This window comes from Lygodium microphyllum, chromosome 21, assembly GCF_053477565.2.
Source record: "Lygodium microphyllum isolate KBCC chromosome 21, Lygodium_microphyllum_v1.1.10, whole genome shotgun sequence".
NCBI lineage: Eukaryota > Viridiplantae > Streptophyta > Polypodiopsida > Schizaeales > Lygodiaceae > Lygodium > Lygodium microphyllum.
In genome coordinates, this window is record NC_141155.1 from 137,160,851 (window position 1) to 137,178,753 (window position 17,903).

Genomic DNA, 17,903 nt, shown 5'->3' on the forward strand with positions numbered 1-17,903 from the left:
CATGCAAGCATCAATTGCTATTCTCAACATTAGGGACTTTAATTGACTACCACATCACCCACCCCACATTATGCTTCATTGAAAAAGGAATGGTGCAATGTGAGGGGAAAGGGAAATTTAATCAAATGTTCCTTTTACAAATTAATTATCAAAGGGTCAAAAATTATTAGGTGATAAACCTTTAAAAAATAGTAATTTATTTTATCCATTAAAACTTATTAAGTTTTACGATGTTTATTAACGTCCCTAGACTACATCTCAACCCAGGGTCTCTAAATGCAAGTTCCTTTTTACAAATTAATGTGTGTATAGTAGTTTTTTGTTAATGCGTGCACTTGTGGCGGTGGGCTTTTGTTTTCTATTATAAATTAAGAAGATGTGCTTGGTGCATGAAGCACATGCTATGTGAATATTCATTTTATTTTAATTAATTAAAATATGTGTTTAGTGCGAATGCACATGGAAAATGTGGTCAATTGGTTTTTTAAAAATAATTAATTATGATGTTTGGTGCAAAAAGAAAAATAAGAAGAGGAATGAGTTACCTGGAGGAGGGTCTATATACAAATGAATTGGAATTTCACAATTAGTAACTGGTGTGACACAAAATCGCAACCATAACACAATCCAACTAGCTGAAAATGGATATCATTTTTTAAAAAACCAAAACACCATGTCTAAATTTTTTAAATATATTTGGATGTTCTTATTTTAAGGTTTTTTTTTAATTCACTTAGATGTTTGTATTTATATTTGTTTTTTATTTTAATATTATTTTATCATGGTTTTATTTGTTTTTTTATTATTTTTCTATTCATTTTATCCAATAAAATATTGACTCAAAATTAAACATGTGAATGTACTTTATTTCTTAGCATTTTTAATAAATTTTCAACTATTTTACAAATTTTAAAAATAATTTTTCAAATATTAATTGATTTTAAAACTTAATTTTTTCTTAAATCAATATTTTTTAATGGTTGAAATTTTTAGCTCATGAAAAAACAACAACAAAGGATAAAGCCAAATGGACAAGGAAATGCCCTAAGGACAGGGTGAAAATGGGATGGGTCAGTGGAAAAGGGACCCCATCAAGACAAAAGCAGGACATTGTATACTTGAATGATCCGATAAGGGCGTTGCCACATGAGGATATGCAAAACAAACACACAAGGACGTGTCCTCACACTTAAGACCTTAATAGATCAATGTGACTAATAAACAGGGGCCTAACACTTGACCTCCATTCATACATGTACATCCCCACACTTAAAACACAAGCGACTCTTGTAAACAAAAGGGCAGGGTTAGAAACTTGGCTCGAGTTGCAAATGGTTGAGGTGAACCATCACTAACACGTAAAGGGGTGAAGTTGTTGGCAGGGGTACCATGGGTCACCATAACACACTCGTCCAACATGGCAGGGATCATGCAACAACACCCAGTGAGGTAGCATTATTGATAAATCGTTGATTGAATTATCGATGGCGAAGTATACATCACTCGATCTTAGCAGTCACTCATGTTGGAATGATGGATCAATCACTCACCCATGACTCACATCATTCGAAGAGAGTGATTGAGACCCATATCTCATACTCGGTTTAGAAATCGACAAGAGGGATAGTTCAAAGGGAGTATGCTAGTGTGCACAATTTGATGGTGCATTGGTGTGTCTCAACAACCCATTTGGCATAGGTGTAAGAAGAAAGGCCTTATCATGTAGTGCACTGGACAGAGTGATGTGTGTAGTGATGATGGTGGAGGAGGCCCGCCATCCCTTGTGTGCATAGGGAAACGAGAATGTACCTGACTCCAATTGTCATAACGTCCCTCAATCCTCACCTCTTAATTGATGAAAAGAAAATCAATCACACTTATCCCCCCTCTGAGTCACGCTCTATTGATCATTACAGGAGGGCAATTGAGTTCTTCACACCCTATTGATGTAATCCTCATTGTCACTTGTGCGAAGGTTGTATGCCTTGTGCACAAATGATGGTGTAATAGTGCATCTCGCCCTCCTATGCCAACATACGGTGTGAGAAGGAATGGCCAGGGAGCCTTATAATGCTATGCACATAAGCAATCTGTGCTTTCTGTAGTGAGAGGCCCATCCCTTACATGCAACACTCCATTCATACATCTCACCTCTCATTTGAATATAAAGGGCAAGGACGAGTTACTCACCCTGCCCTTTGTCTCACACTGTTGATAATTACAAAGGGCGGCCCATACTCACATTCCCATCCGATTAGGATGAAAGCTCACATCACTCAAGGTTGGCCAATGAAGATCAGCTTCGTCTGGTTAGTAATGTCAACTTGTATTGGTTGAGGCAAAGGCGTACCTAGGAAGGTAGCCAACAAGTTTGGTACTTGGATTGCAAATTGGAAATGTCATATGTTGTAGGAGTTAAAAGCACTAATGGGGTTGCAAGATACAAGGCACCAAAGGAGGCGGCTTTGAAACTGCATCCTAAAAGAGTTCTGCTAGTGATTCAACTATCCTAGACTGCGGGGTGTTGCCACATTTTCCATAGCTAGCTTTATGTCCAAGGGTGTGTGCCACCTTTTCTTGGAACGAGGCATGCTATGACAGGGAATTCCTGTGATTTTCTTTTTTTTCTTTTTTCTTTTTTTTCTTTTTTTTATTTTTTTATTTCTCCCTACTCCTGAGGGTGTTTCCATCTTTTCTCAAAAAATAGGTCAGCATGACAGGGACCGAAGTTCTTTTCTCCCATGACCAATATATATTTTTTCTTTTTTCTTTTTTTTTTCCAAAAAGGAAATCACAGGAATACCATGTATCAAAACCCCACACCACCTTTGCTTGGATTAGACGAAAAGGAAGCAAATAAGTGGTTGGAGTTGGCTATGAGGGGCTAGAAGAACAAGGCCACCTCATCAGAAATAGCACGATGACTATCAGTAGCAGCATGAGAAGAAGTACAATGCAACACCCAGAGGGGAAAGGGTTGGTCAACTGTGATTGTCAAGATCCCCAAGGAGGAAAATACTTCTTAAGGCAATAGCCGTTAATTAGGAAGGGATCATTAGAAGCATCGACTATTTGAACTTAGATAGAGCCATTAGGGTTGACGGCAAGTACCTTATAGGGGCCCATCCATCATTGTTAAAGCTTGCCTCGAAACTTGCCAAATTGTGAATCATAAGCAAGGACTAAATCACCTTAGTTTGTTTTACCACCAAATAGACAAGCCAATAATCTCTTCATGCGAGGATTGTCTTCACATATGGAAGAATGCCCAAAGGCTTAATTCTTCTTTGATTTGCAAGTACAATAAGCCACTGTGTAGATTGCATACCTTGCAAGCCTAGATCCTTCATTGTCACATCCATCATTATGTTCACTGATGAACCCCAAGCATCCTTCAATCCACATGTCAATCTTTGGGGTACTAGGATCCAAGAAGGTGTTAGCCACATCCACTTCTTTCACAGGCTCTAGGGGTTTGTTGCACTTGTTTGTTATTGAGGGAGCAATCCTTAGGCCTCTTCTTTTGTTCAATATGCTTTTGATTTTCTTTCGACAAGTAGGAGACAACATCAATAATTGTCGAAATATTACGTTGGGTTTGAAGATGTCTAGGTCTTTTACCAAGTCATATTCTTTAATAAGATCCACATGCTTCTCCAATCAGCTAGGGAATGGTGTAACCCCCACTTTTATCTTTCCTCATTCCTCTAGAATTGGCAACATCTGCACTTCTTCTACTACCGGAGGTACTTTGGCATCCTCTATATCTTGGACCTCTGGTCCTATCTCTGTGACACTACAGAACAATGTAGTATGAGCTCTGTACTATATTGTTCTACTCTATACTATTCTGTTTCTCCTTGGGAAGGTAAATTCATTGTTTTGGTAGAGGGAACATTATCTTTTGGAACTTTTGGGTTCTCTTTTCTTGGCATGTGTTATTGTTTGCAACAACTTCCAATTCCACCAAGTTAGAGCCAGGTTCTTGGGTCTTTTGTTGGGTATCATAGCTAGCTTTCACAGGAGCTGGACTAGGACAGTCTTTTGTAGTGTGGAATTCTTCTTTACATCGAATGTATAAGGGTTTGTAGTCCATAGACTTCCTAGGGTTTGGACAGTTTTGTGAGATATGTCCCTTTTCTCCACATCTGTAACACTCCACCTCTAATCTCTCTGGCCCTCGCTAGATTGTCATTCTCTGTAACTTTGAGAGGGAAACCTCCTTGGGCCGAAATCAGGACTGAACTCTCTAGGCTTTGGTTCAATATCCTGAATTGTCGTCTTGGATTCCAACAAGTTGAATATTGCTTATTCATCTTTTTTCCTTCTTTCATGCATCTCCTTCAGAGAGCAAATATCTTTTGTATGGTTCTTTCTTAAATAGTACGAATAGAAGGCTCCAGGGATGGTTGTTTTCTAGTACATTTAGTGGTTAAATGTCCCGCTTGATGGCACTTTCCACACCATGTATTAGAATGTAGCACATCTCTTCCACCTCCCACAAGAGTGGATACGGTGGGAGTATTCACCTTCATCATCTGCAACTGTTCTCTAATCACATCCATCATCTCCTTCTTGATGCTTGCGACTAAATTGGACAAGTAGTCCTTCAAATTTTTGCCTCTTGGAGTACTTGTAGTAGGGTTTTGGAAAGCTTTTGTAATCATTGCATAGACTAGTTAGGTTGATCCAGAGGGTCCTTAACTCTGATTTTGATTCAAAGCTCCAGTTGAGACTAGGGGTTGTTGGTTCCAATTGGTAGGATTCCACTGTTATTGTTGAGTCGCCTTTGGGAGAATTGTTTGAAGCATTGTTGTTGTGGTTGAACCATCATTTGAGGTACTATCATCTGTGACCACTCTGGATTTGGTGCATTGTACTGTGGCGCTATTTGCATTTGAGGGTAGGGGTAGGGAACTGTCCCTGGGATTGCATTTGATGGGTATACCATCCCTAGCATGGGAGGAGGTAGGACTCCTCTTCCTGAGGTCATCAAAAGCCTTGCTTCAACTTCATCATATAGTATTGTACCTTCCACTATAGCTTGCAGGTTCACTAGTCTTCTCAATTCCACAAACTTACGAACTTTTGGTTATAGGCCTCTAAGAAAAACTCCTTTATGGATACCTTCATTCAAGTGATGGTTGGTCCATCTTTTTGGTATGGATTTCATTATAGAGACGTATACTTCTACCCGTCTTAGGTTCATGAACTCCTCTCGCATCCGCTCTTCAAAACCTTCAAGTCTATATTTAATGAGGAAGGCCAACTTTAGGTCCTCCCATGTGCCAAAAGTTCTTGTTGCTTGTCTCTCATACCACTGAAACATTGTGCCTTTGAAAGTGGTGGGGAATATCGCCAATCAATTCTCGGGGGTTTAGCATTGTTAACTGCTACACATGCTACCATAAACTCTGCAACATGAATATCACAGCCTTCATTGTACTCTCCCTTAAAGATGGGTAACATGACTACATTTCCTGGCATGTCACATCAATATTTTTAGGACAGTGGATCTCACTAGGAAGGGGACCTTGAGTTGCCATGGGGACTTCTGTAAAGAGTGCCACTAGGCCATCAAATGATGCTTTTGCTACTAGCTTGTTCACGGCTTTGATTTTTGCCTTCTTTTAAAGGGTGTTTAAAGTAAAATTTCTGAGCTTTATAATTAAGCTCCTTGTAGAAAAGATCAATCTCTTTAATATTCTTCGACTTACATTTTGCCTCTTCTTTCCTCGGTTTGTTCACATTCGTTAAGAAGAACAATTATCTATTACTAAATTATTAATCATTAACTACTTTATTCCCTTAGGAATCTCTATTTTTTCTTCGTCGTCGACTACGGTACCGTTCAAAGGGATGGTACTGTTGGGGATCATGCCTGTTGTCAAGGAGTTAGCTTCACATAGTTTGTATGTACTCAACATAACAAAATCAGAAGGCTTCAGTCTCTGGAGGACTCTCTTGCCAACATTTATTCTACTTCCTTATTTTCAATGTCTCTGAATTCTCAACTTTCATTCCACTACATAGGGGAAGATATTCATTTCCAAACGTATCAAAACTCATTTTTCTAAGGATTGTTGTGGTGCCATCATCATAATGATGCCATCTTCTAATGGTTTCAACAGTGTATGTTGTGAAGAACACTATGTTTACTAGCTTTCAATGGGTTGTTAATTGGACAAACATAAGGTTTTAGTGCACCAAGCATTCCACGTATCTTGCTGTTGAGCATCCACAAACAGATTCTAACTCTTTTCCTCTTATTCTTGTGAACTGAAATTGAACATGACTTCTAAAGCTTCTTCACAATTTCCCACTTGATGATATCTAAAAACTCTTCAATGAAGGCCAAATCTCCCATGGATGATCATTCTCTCTATTTTTTCTCTTCAGTTTGTTCCCGAACAATTTGCCACCAAGATGCACATCTCTATCGCTTTAGCAGGGATAGGAAATGGTCCTCTACATAGAGCTTGCATCAAGATGGTAATATGTTTTTGCCATTGTGGGATAAATTTCTTATAGAAAGTGGCTTTGACAATGAGAATTTCCAACTGTTCAATGGTAGAAGGAACTTTGCAAGCATCCATTGAATTCTTCTCCTCTCACCAATGTCATTTCCTTCATTTTTACCCCCTTCCAATGCTTGTTGATGGCAGTTTTCCCCAACTGTGCACCAAAAACATAGAGCCCTAAGAGATACACCAAGAAATGGATAATCTAAAGTAAGAAATTATATATTGTATCATTAACAAGCATGTTTTTCATATTTTACATGACCACAACAAGGAAAATAACACCAATCTTCTCAAATCTTTATGCAGCTTATTCTCCACGGCATTAATTTGAACAAAATTGATTATGCTCTTCATACTATACATAGAATTCATCAAGTGACCACAAAAAATAAGAGAATACACCACTTTGAATGGAAATCATCACATTATGTTCTAGGTTCCATAGCTTTCTCTCACAATCTCCCACTCATAGATACATTGTTTTATATAGATTTGGTTCTCTCTCTCTCTCTCTCTCTCTCTCTCTCTCTCTCTCTCTCTCTCTCTCTCTCTCTCTCTCTCTCTCTCTCTCTCTCTCTCTCTCTCTCTCTCTCTCTCTCTCTCTCTCTCTCTCTCTCTCTTTTATACATGCTCTCTCTCAATAATACCATGTGATAATCAAGAATAATCATCTATAACCCCTCTTTGGTCTTGGATAAACCTCCCAAGAGGTATGGCTGATATGAAAGGTCACCAGAGCCACTACAATGCATGTTCGTAGCTCAACAATATCACTGTCACTTCAGTCTTTACTTGAGTCTTCAATAGCTACTTCTTCCACTTCTTTGAGATTTTTTGAACTTGTATTCATCTCTTTTTAAGGTTAGAAAAATTCCCCTAGCTACACATACATCCAGCATAACACTTATAGAGGCATATAGAACATAACAGAATAGAGACAGAGGCTCTATAGAAGCTCAATAGAGGGTCTACAGAACCATGCATGAGGTCATTAAAAATCCTTTAGCTCAACTTAAATCATTTAAAACCATCAAGATTCAATCAATAAGCTTCTAAACACTCTCAAAATTCATCAATCATCATTCCATCCTCTCATATAGAAAAAAATAGAGCAAAATAGAAGCTCAACAAACTCAATTGGAACCAATTAGACACTATTGGGACATCAAAATATGTCAGAACATCATATCTCCACTAAAAAATATCATAAGCTTCTCAAACCTAATCAACCTCATCCAAAACATTCTCAAAAACTTCCAAACCAACTAAGCATCATACAAAATCCATCAAAAATCAACCATTCAGTCCTAAAAAATAACAAAAATCGGTCAACAAATCAAGTCATTTCAACCCTCAATACCTCACATGGCCAGTAACTCATCATTTATTATATTTGGTTAGTTACATCTACTTAAAACTCGAATGGTTATAGTGCCAGTCAATTAGTGTAGCCAATTATGTTTTTTCTTACTTAATAAGGATTTTTCATTTATGTTACAACTTATTTACACTTAGTGCGCATTGTATTGTATTGCATTATGTTACATCTTATTTACACAATGCACATTGCATTGTGTGAGAAAGAAGAAAGAGAAAACCAACAAGAATTTTTTTTGGTCTCCATATCTCTTTTTGTATTCTTAAGTGAGTTTTTCTTCACCCAAATTAGAGTCCATCACTATCCACTTTTATACTCACCACAAATTACTTATTCACCCACTTATTAACCACACTTCATCTAGACTCAACACACCCACTCAAATCGAACACCCTTGACCAATTTTTTATCACACTTAGACAATACTCTTAAACTCACTCATGAAGTTGTGTCTCTTGGAGATTTGAACTAAGTGTACCCATTTGACTTGGTGACCTAAACTAAACCACCTATGCTCAATCAATCATAGTCACTCACTAGAGCCTATTCACACTTATATCCACATATCACACTTAGACACTCACCTACAGTTAGACTAAGACTCACCTAGTAATAATCCACTTAGACTTGAGACATGAAACTAACTAGAATTGGGCTAGCAAGATTCGATTCACATGCTCAAGAAGGTTGAAAGTTAAGTCAAATAGAAACTACCATTGCACACAATGAAAGGGACGGGTTGACCACTTAAACACGATTGTGAAAAAGTGAAAGGATTGATTGAGCACTAGTAAGTTCATTGAGCATGAAATAAACAAAGACTGATTGTACTCACATATAGATCATAATTGAAATTTGAACCAAAATGTAAATACTTAAATGACAGACGGGGGGGTCACACAACAATGGTACAATGATAAAATAAAAGAAACAAGTATTGATTATACTTCCATTTGAATGTAATTGAAATTTGAACCAAAATATGAAAACCTAAATGACAAACTAGTGGGGAAAAAGAAGTTAAACAAGATCACACAACAATGGTACAATGATAATATGGAAACAAGGAAAAAACTCAATGACTAGATCTAATAGGAAAAAATGATACTACTAAATGGAGGCCACCAAACCACACACAAAAAAGAACTTGTCATGAGAAAAGCCATTGCAAGGACTAGTGAAATCCTAAAAGCAAAGGAATCTGGTTCCTAAAATCAAGAATGACTTATTAGGCTAGTTAAGAGCTACAAGTCCCATGTGTATGTTCTTGTGCAATAGCTTAGAGATTAAACCTCTACAAAGAGTAAGACATGCAACCCTGAACAAACCTTAGAGGAGTCCAAAATGGAAGCCATGTTAGTTCCTATATTCATTGATAGGGTCATCAAACTTGGTGATCAACGGGAAACTCAACATAGAGTTAGCACCATGGAGAGGAAAAATTAAATATATTGGAAGATGGTAGGCGGGGGCAATGTAATGAAGTGGAAATTGTGTGTGCATGCATGTGTACTATCAAAATACATAAAATATAAAAATCAACTTATCAAATAAAAATGTGTTAAGATATATAATGTGGAGAGGGATAGAACAACCAAATAGAGCATTTAAATTACATACTTTGGTGCAAGAATACTACAAAATACAAGCCATATACCAATGTCAAAAGTGACAAAAATATTCATATAAAAATTTACCCCCGTTATTGCTGAAAACGTTGGCATACACATCTTTGCAAATCGGTTACTATTAGCATCACTAAAGCAAAGCAAATATTGATGCTTTTCGATGCATTTATTGACACTATTAGTGATACATGCAGTAAATTAGTGACACTAATAGTGACGATTACAAAGAAAAAAAATTTAGGTGGTAGGACAACACCTGCTAGCACCATGTGCTGAATAATGTTCCATAAAGTAATTATAAATTCAGTACACAATCATCATGGAGACAGGTGCATCATGAGATGCTGGAAAAAAAGATTCATTGATTCAATATTCAAATAAGTACAAGATCGATTATGATAACTCATAAAACTACATGGAATGATAGAGAGGAGAGTCCAAAATAAATAGGAAAATGTATCTATAAATATCGCAAAATGCGATTCCATATAAAGGATGAGAAACATATCCAAGGAATGCTACATGGAAAGAGTTGCATGGATCATAAGTCCAAAAAAGGAAAGGATGTGTGCTCCATGAATCCAACCGACTGCTATAGCTCCTCGCCATGTGAGAGCTCATCCCAACATGATAGAGAGTTGAACCAAACTCTGCAATATAAACTAGAGATTAATATACAATACATAATGCATTAAAAAAAACCTAATGAGTGAAAATAAGAAAGATGCATGACTTACTGGGCCACCGTACGCATACAATCTATCGATGAGTGCAGTGAGACCTTGTCTCTCTAATATCAAGTCTCCAAATTTGTAGGATCGTGGTTTGTGATAGAGTGTTGCAAAGAAAACAAAGTAGCATTGTTAGAAATGATATCCTCCAAATAAGTTCTATGGCTACCACTCCTAGATGATGCACAATCCCTACCTCCAATCATGCCCTCACTACTTCTCATTGTTGCTACCATCGTCTTGGAGAGTCTATAGCCTACTCCCTGAGTCTCCACCAATCCTCTGCATCCAACCACTTGGGCTTTGAAGTGCCACTCTTGATTGCCTTGCATGCATCTAATTGTTGTGTGACGTGTGTGTATGCATACAATCCATCATCCATCCTATGGAAAACCTCTCTATTGCCGTAGATACCGGGAACTTCTCATGAAAGGATGCTACCACATAGTGTTGCTCCCCTCCTATATATGTTTCCAATGGTCTAAAACATTTTGCCTAAATATTTGTTGGCACAAATCTCTCATTCTCAAAAATTTCGTGGTCTCCTATCTCTTCGTCTACATTACCTGTGCTTGTCTCCTCCACACGCTCTAAGCTCTCCTCGCTCTCGACCCCCCGCAAGATCAACTTCTCTACCTGCATACTCTCCTCATCCATGCTAGGCACATTTCTTTCATCATACGCTCAAGCACTCCAAGGTGTTGATGCCATTACATGCCACCAATGAGGTTTTTGGGGATTTGGATAAAAGATTACATGTTCCAGTGTGTTGCAAAGAATGAATCAGTATTTGTGTCTATTTTGTGTCATGGAAAAATTAACAAAAAAAGGCCATGCACTATTCACAATGACTCGACAAGACAAATGTGTTGCATAGATTGTTCCATCTTTTCTCAAAATCTATCTTTAGAAATCCAAATGAACCTCAACAAATAGTTTCCCCAGCTCCTTCTAATACCACTTTAAACCACTATATATCAAATATGATCATGGAGAAGCTATGGTAATCCATTGAGATAACACTTTGCAAGTTGCTAAAATACTCCATCTCATCTACTGTAGTATTCAAATCTGTGGCCCACCTTCGACTCTCTTGCTCGAACTTCACCATGACACGATTGTCCATTGTGGAGCACATTTTATTTATGTACTCAACTAAAAAATGTTTTCCATGTGACCACGCCATGTTGTAGATTTTGTACTATGCATCGAAATGGCTAGGTTAGTTGTTGCACATAAAATCTAGATACGATAACAAAGAAAGCATACGATCACCTTTGGACTACATCCCCTCAAGAAATTTCACTCCTCCCTAGAGACATCTACCCCTTCGCATGAAGCTACGGTCAAAGCTTCATGCAACCACCTCATAGGCATGAGCTGCGACATCTCCTCCATGCTCTCAGGATATCGAACTGGTCGATGGCGTGTGTTGCATCAAAATTCTGATCACGCTGCCTCCCATTTTCTTCTTGCTTGCTCATATCTACCGAACCATTTCTCCATGGATGCATAATGCAACATACAAAAAAAAAATCATTTTCTCCTCTATGGCACCATCCATCCTCTTTTTTATCCTATTTCCAACCACCACATCTCCTATCAGTTTATCATCATCCTTCAACATCCATAGCATACTATTATCTGAATCCGACGTTGACAGCCACTTCAAAATATATGCTAATGCTCGTTGTCGCACAAAAGAAGAAAACACAAAAACAAAGCAAGAAGAGGCAATGTAGTTACCTCAGACTCGAAGATAAAACCCTTTGTATCTCCCTTTTACATTAGGGCCAAAATGCTTCAAAAAAGGCATTTGTAAGAAAGTGATTAAATTGCTAATTAGTTGAGGTTTAGAAAGAATGAAACCTCTAAATTTGGTTGTCCAGATGCGATTAATGAGAGAATATTTGGTTCATTAAAGAGGTCAGCCATTAATTGCCCTCATCTTTTAATCCAGGTCAGGGGTTACCTTTTCGGCCGTTTTTGTCTTGGAACTTGAGATATTTTGTATTTTTGAGATTTTTGCACGAAAATCGCATTTGTTTGCTCCTGCGTTTTCTTTCTACACACTATTCTCTTTCGCCATTCTTTTTGTTGCACTTGCTTCCTATCACTGTGAGATTCTTGCTCCATTCATTTGCTAAAATATCTAGCAATACCTCTTTAAATAACACAGGTGCAAGCACACGTAAATACAAGCTAACTGTTCAACTAGATCCAATTTACACATCTTGGAGAAGTATACATCATCGAGTATTGATAGATGAGATCGAAGCCAACAGGTTGCAAACACAAGGAATGAAGCATATAATTTGGGGGTGGACGGAAATATTTATCCCAGGGATCCTTCTACAGGTAAACCACCTCCTTTTTTCAATGTCCATGACTATATAAGATATGTTGGAGAAGGTTACAATGGGATGCTTGGCTACTGTATGAGGTTATACTCTGCATCTTACACATATGTAGCTCAAATGCACAAAATGAAAAAATCACTAGAGACTGCACAAACAAATATTTTAGAGTTGACAAGTCAGATTGATGTTTTGAAAAATGTTAACAAGTCATTGCAGGATAAGCTAACATGCTTGAGAGAAACTCCAGTAGGATTTAGAGAGAGGAAGAGACCATTAAAAAATATAACCAACTTGTGTGAGAGAGCAAAGAAAAGGAGACTAAATCTTACAAAGAAATATGTCTCTAACATATTAGGCATCAATATCCAAGAGAATGAGGAAAGAATCGAACTTTTGAAGGAAACCATGAATAAGAAAGATATTTTGAGGATTCTTAAGTCACCTGAAAATGCAGATTTGAGAGGTCCAACTCTCAAAGAGTTAGTGAAGGACTTAAAAGGCACGGTGAAAGCAAATGAAATTGTGGAGACATGTGATACTATGGGTATAAGTCGGAAAGGTTATCATGCTGTCTCTGGATTATGGTTTAAAAATCTTAGATAGGGTAACTATATTTGGATTGCCCTGAGCCCTTACAGTTTCGACTACAAGAATTGCCATGAATCGCAAGATTCCACATGTTTTTGGAGAGTACATTCACATCGAAGGGTCTATGTCCTATGAAAAACAAAAAAAATGTAATTTTTTATTACAATGCATTTAACAATATATGGGTTGATCTAAAAAAGGTGCAAATTGCAATGGTTCACATGTATAAAATCATAGTAGAAGAAAGTTATGGCATTCTAAAGTTTGCCTTGAAGTTGGATGAAGCACAGATTCAAAAGGGACAGAAGATGGAAAGAGTTAGCATTTGCCTCATGAACATGGCATTGGACCACAGCAATGGTGAGGGCCAAGCTCCATTGCATAAGATCCAATCAGAGATGGAGATTTGGTGGATTGGTGCAACCCAAGTACCAATTCAAAATCATCAAACGTTGAAATGGTTGTTCAACCATACAGGTATTCCAAATATCATTAAGTCTCAAAGTGAAGGTGAAATGTTGGTAGTTGATGGGGTTGGTAATTTTAATGCGGAATGACATATGAGTGCTGATTTAAAAACTATCAAATGTATGCTTGGAATATGTAATGGTGCAAATGCAAAATATCCTTACATTTATTGCATGGAAAGTGTTGGATCCAAAGATTGGAATAGTTTGCGACCAGTAAGAAGAGCCCCAAATAGAGACTCTATATATTTGAGTAAATTTAAAAACATAGAAGACATCTGGGATCCCATTCTTTCAATCTCTCTTAAGAATGTTCATATTTGTACTTTGCATGCAGAGATTACAATAATCGATAAGCTTCTCAGGTTGCATCTTGACTACGCTTATTCCATTAAGCCATTATCTTTATCAGGTGAGTGTATTGATAAATGCGAGGCATTACTATCGAAAATGGGATTTCATGGAGGACAAGTTCACTTGAGAAAGGATCCAATACTTTCAGGAAAAACAAGAGATATCTTGGCCGATGTCTCTATGAGAGGCTCAAAAGCTAGACGATTCTTAGGAAACCATTCAGGAAAGCAGGTGAATGCGGCTTGGGAATGTTGGAGAGAGCTATGTGAGATCACAACAAATATTGCAAGCACACCGAGGCTTGCGTTTCATAGAATGGAGGTTTGGATACACCTTGATGTTTTTCTTAAACTCCTCAGGCAACATAAGACAACATATACATATGCGGAAGAGTTCAAAAGATCAATCACAAATCTTGTTCAGGCGATAAAAGAGGCATGGGGAGAAAAAGATATCACTTTTTATCTGGTAAAGTAACAATTATTTAATATGGGTTTATTTTGACAAGTTTTTCAATTGGTATAAAATGAGTGTTACTTTGTATTGCAGCATATTCTTCATATTCATGGGCCTTACTTTGCGAAGGAGCATGGCCCCTTAGCAACTTATAGTAGCCAAGGCATGGAAAAATCCCACTATCAAGCACGCACAAGTTATTTTCGAAGCACAAGGCATGGGGGAGGAGTTACAAAAAGCAATGCTTTGGAAGAGCTATTCAATTGGTTTTTTTGACAACAACTTCAAAGAATGCAGATAAAAGATGGCAATGACACATGAGTAGTCACACTTTTATATATAAGATAGAATATATACAAAGCTAGCTTTCTAAAACTCTCACATTCTCTTCCTCCTCAGGGATCTTTCCTCTATAACGTAGAAATTTTCTTCTCTTGTAGAGCTAGCTATGGATTTTACATCAATTTGGTTTGCAGACAAGGCGTAGGATATGAAGGCCAAAAAGTATCCTGCTCTAGAAGAAGCAGAGTAACCTGGACCATAGCCAAAAATCCTAATTGGTGCAGTCTTTTCCAAAAACATTACTTTGTGGGCATTATATTGTAATCCTGAGAAACCTAGAAGCCTTGCAAGAGCTTTAATACAAAGTATGGGCCATGTTGCATCCTGTGAGAAACTACTATGAAGTAGTAAAAAGGAATTAGGGTCAATCCTAGCTAAGTAGTGGCCAAGTGCAATGTCTTTCAATGTACTACCACTAGCTCTCGATCCTTTGCCACGTCCCAAGAAGTTATCTGAATCAGCAATCTCCAACTGCAAATAACACCCACACCAAATGAGCGTGGAACTCAAACCTACTAATGTGTAAAAGCAAATTCAAAATAATCTTACCACTTAGTTTTCATCATACTCCAATTTAACTGGATTCCATAAATTTATTGATGATGATGTCTCATTGGTGTTTATCAATTCTTTAACATATTCAGACTCCTCTCTTCCAAAGTTGGAAATCCTAAGTCGGCTTTGCATGCGATCGAACTCCTCATCAATAATACTTAACTCTTTCTCAACATCTTTTGCCTTGTCAAAACAAAGAGAGAGGGCTTCACCAGCATCAATAAACTTATCATCTCTAGTTTCGATATCAAGTTTGAGTATCTCTTCCTTTGATTCATTCTTTGTGTCAACTATCCCATTTGTAGCATCAGAAGCCTCTGCAATAATGGCTAGACAATAATCTTCCCTAAGATTGAAAAGTTTTTGAATATCTAACAGTAATATGTACTCCTCCTTGAAAGGTATAGATGGTAGAGAAGGAACAGTGTAGTGAGAACTCTCATCAGTTGCAGGGTTTGCATTTCCTTGGCTCTCCTCAATGATGGTCTCAGCTTTGAACTGAGCAACATCCAGCTTCTCAACAAAATAGAAGCCTCAAAATCTACATCTACAATCTCCTCTATTTCATTTTTATCTGCCAGGTCATCTAACATACAAAAGCTAGCAGACTTTGCTCCTTCTAACTGTTACTCATCATCTTTCATAGGATATTTGACAAGGGTAAAAACAATAAAAGCAGCAGACTTTGACATAATCTTGCAGTTCTTAGAATGAGTGGAGCACAATATGTGTCTTGCATAAAACCTGTCTAGAGAGTGGGCACCACACCTCCTAGTAAACACTGACTTTTCATTGCATGTTGACCCAATAGGAACATAGACATATTCATTTGTATCAACTTCAATAGCAGGACCTGCTAGATTTTCAAACTCCAAAAAGTCCTCCAAATTTTTTTTTTACAATATTGCAAAACACTGTCCAGATCCCAATCAGGATTAAAGACATTCTTAACTATTCCATAGAAAGAGAGATCCATACCATTCTGAAGTATAAAGTCAAGAAGCCTATCTGATGGAGTGACATCAGTAAGCTCTGATACTCCAAGAACTCTCATTGCAAACTTTCCCTTCCCTGCAGATGTGCTTGGCATTTTGACACTGGTGGCGGAGCATGGGGAAGAAACAGAATCCATAGGCTCATCACATGTTGAAGCCCTTGAGCCTGTAGAAAGCCTTCTCCTTTTCCTACTCCATGGCAGAACCTTGGAGCCCTCAAAATCTATAGGTTCAGACATATTTCCAACGCTTGCACGATACGGCGCGATGAGACACAAACACTAAACACATATGTTGCTACTCGTGCCGTATCAGGACAAGAATATAAGAACGAACTAGAATCTGCAAAAGCAAAAGGCCGAGCCCGAAATGACGCGAGAAGGCAAACCCCAAAAAAGTGACCACTTGCCCTCGCGCCGAATCAGGTTAAGAATCTGGGAACGAACGCCGCACCGACACTGAGATCAAAAGATATTACCAATTTTCTATCTATTAGTCACTGTGGACACAACAACTAGCAAATATGGCTAAAAACAAAAAAAGGTATCAAATTTTGAAAACCATAAATGAGGATGTGAGAGTACGTCATTCAGAGCCAAATGGATTAAATGTTGGCCTAAACCAACACTAAGAGGATGAAGCACAAGTGCAATAAATACTCAAAATAGTTTTGCCAAGAGGATGAAGCATTGCATGTATCTCAAGGATCAAATGACTACCAACAATTATCCGAGTTAACATGAATGTGAGGATTCTTGGGGGCATACATTTACTAAATAAATCCATGGCAAAGATGGATAGTAGGTTTGATGAGTTGATTGCTATCACTAAAGGTTCAGACAGTAAGCTACATGAACTTGAGCCTATTGATGATCCTATTCCACCCCCATATGATCAATTTCCAACTCCACAACTTGATGCGACCATTTTTTGGAAGGCATAAACATCTAAAATTAGGGATATCTTCTAGCCTAAGAACAAGTCTAGGCTATAGTTCAACCAAAGAAATGATTCTAGGCAAGAAGAGGACACTAGAGTTGAGGATGACTATCATGGGTGTGATCCATTCTACAAGTCTTTCTACATTCAACCCATTACTTTGCCAAGGAGAGTGCAACTAAAACTTGAAGAAAGGCATGATGGAAGAAGACCTATCCATGATCAAGCACCTAGAAAGCACCTGGCCCTTTAATCATGGAATTGGTCAGCCCCCTCCTCATGGTCTTGGTGCAACTAAAATGTAGCCCTTCTATAGACAAAATTCTTGGAATAATGAGTCATGGAGGTAATAACCATATGGACAACATAATATAAATCCATCACTATCTTACAATGATTGTGAGTAAAAAGAGAAAATCAACATTCCAAATTTCAAAGGAGATAATTCTTTACCTGTGGAATGGAAGGAGTGGATCAAGAAGTTGGAAATGTACTTTACCCTAGGAGTGATGAAGCAATAATCTATTATATAGCCCTTGACCTTGACGGCTATGCCCACACTTGGTGGAGGTACATGTGAAAGATT